The sequence below is a fragment of the Gobio gobio genome (genome assembly GCF_949357685.1).
Source record: "Gobio gobio genome assembly, chromosome: 17".
Classification (NCBI taxonomy): domain Eukaryota; kingdom Metazoa; phylum Chordata; class Actinopteri; order Cypriniformes; family Gobionidae; genus Gobio; species Gobio gobio.
Window position 1 is genome coordinate 1,700,851 of NC_137110.1, and position 2,500 is coordinate 1,703,350.

Sequence of the window (2,500 nt, forward strand, 5' to 3'; positions counted from 1 at the left end):
ATCAAGCGGGACTCGAGCGGGGAACGCGACGACGCGTCGAGAGGGGTTTTCTCTTTCTTCTGCGCAGGCATGGATTTACACACGGACGCCCGAGACCTCGAGCGCGATCCGCGCGCGTCACCGGCCGAGCGGCACTGAAGCATCTCCGCCCCGACCGCGAGATCCGACCGCTCCGATGCGAACAAAAGCCCCCGTGCGCCCGCATTCACCTCCACCCTGACCGACCGCAGCGCCTCCATCCGCAATGAACATCTAGAGGAGCGTCAGGCGATGGGTGAGACACACACACACACACACACACACACACACACAGACAGACAGACGGGTCGGGTGGATGGAGAGCAGCATCTGCTCGGTTAGAAAGCAAAAGCAAAAACAGCGGAAATCACGGGCGTCTTGTGAACCTCGCGGCGGCTGATGCTGATGTTCCTGATGTTGATTCGCTTCTCGTCTGATCTGCTGTTGGTTTGTGTCTCAGACGAGCTTCTCAAACCCAAATATCAACTTGCGTGTGCATCTGTAGTGAGGTGTGATCCAAATGTGTAATTGAAGCGTTGTGTTGGTGAAACCGCACAGGCCCATCAGCTACAATCCAGATTCTGATCCAGTCTGACTCCAGATCAGTGTGAAAACATCATATCACAATCACAAATATGATAATAACATGTGATTTAATTATGTAATTGAAGGATTGTACAATCCAGATTCTGATCCAGTTTGACTCCAGATCAGTGTGAAAACATAATATCAGATTCATAAATGTGATAATAACCTGATTTAAATATGTAATTGAAGGATTGTACAATCCAGATTCTGATTCAGTTTGATTCCAGATCAGGTTGAAAACATAATATCAGATTCATAAATATGATAATAACATGATTTAAATATGTATTTGAAGGATTGTACAATCCAGATTCTGATTCAGTTTGATTCCAGATCAGTGTCGAAACAATATCAGATTCATAAATATGATAATAACATGATTTAATTATGTATTTGAAGGATTGTACAATCCAGATTCTGATCCAGTTTGACTCCAGATCAGTGTCGAAACAATATCAGATTCATAAATGTGATAATAACCTGATTTAAATATGTAATTGAAGCATTGCACTATCTAGATTCTGATCCAGTCTGACTCCAGATCAGTGTCGAAACAATATCAGATTCATAAATATGATAATAATTTAAATATGTAATTGAAGCATTGCACTATCTAGATTCTGATCCAGTTTGATTCCAGATCAGTGTCGAAACAATATCAGATTCATAAATGTGATAATAACATGATTTAAATATGTAATTGAAGCATTGCACTATCTAGATTCTGATCCAGTTTGATTCCAGATCAGTGTCGAAACAATATCAGATTCATAAATATGATAATAACATGACTGACTCAGAAATCACCTATAAATAAGAACTTATATTTTGTAAAACAAAAATGAAGTGTATGTTTAGCAGCATTAATATGCTTTGGATTGTGACTTTTTGAGTTTTTGATTCTCAACGTTGATTATCATTAGTTTCTCAACATGCAATAAAAAGTGTTTTAATATTTAAATCATCATACTTTACTACACTCAGACTATTTACGTTGCTATTAAATAAGATTGTTCAAATATTGAAATGAAGCCTGGATTACAGTAATGAAGTTTGTGGGGGAATCATCATCCTGATGATCATATTGTACACCTGCTCATGTTCTGGACAGGTGAGGTTCTGCGGATGATGTTCGTTTAGTTGCTCTATTCTCCGGCTCTGCTTGGTCATTTTCTATATAATGATGTGGATTGAGTTTCAGCTCACAGGTGACTGACCTACAGCATCATAACAATGACATGTGAAGTGTGTGTGTGTGTGTGTGTGTGTGTGAACACACGGTGAGCAGATGGTGAGTCTCGTCATCCTCAGCTCCTCATATGGTGTGTGAGATGACCTGAACATGTGTATGATGGTTTGATCTCATGATGCGCGTGTGGTTAATGTTTGAGTTGTGCTAGATCTGATCTGATGAGCTGTAGCGTTCAGAAGGTGTGTGTTCGCTGAAGTGTGTAGTGTGTGTAGTGTGTAGTGTGTCTGCGTTTTGTCGTGGTAAAGGCAGGATGTGATGGTTGGCTGGGTAAAAACTCTCAGTGATGAGTTTTACTCAAATGATGAACATTTTTCAACAGCATCCGGAAAACATGGCGAGCTGTTTTGCTAGTTTTGAATCAAATGTCACTGCTCTAAGGGAACGTTTACACACCCACAGTGAGCTAAAAAAACAGCTTTATTCCTACAGAAACAGGTCAAAACGGTTCACATTCACACGGTCAATCGACAAGCGCTGTTTCTGCTGCTAGGCCTGTAGTTTTAACGGTAAAAGACTGAAAAATGCTACAGTGAAAAACTGTAATAGATCTAACCTTACATTTGATTTCATTTTACAGTAAAATACAGTTAAATTGACAGTTTTTGGAAGTGAAAAAGAAGAAGTTAGAGCTTGTTTTTGTGA

General features: G+C 40.0%; 1 protein-coding gene across 1 annotated transcript in view; it reads left to right on the plus strand.

Moving 5' to 3' along the window:
• The window catches only part of mgat3b (beta-1,4-mannosyl-glycoprotein 4-beta-N-acetylglucosaminyltransferase b), a 56,380-nt gene that overhangs the window by 414 nt on the left and 53,466 nt on the right, over positions 1-2,500 (plus strand). The window contains exon 1 of the mRNA XM_079841890.1: positions 1-274. This exon is cut by the window's left edge and continues 414 nt beyond it. The gene's annotated coding sequence lies outside the window, so the exon portion shown is untranslated. The remainder of the gene's footprint in view (positions 275-2,500) is intronic.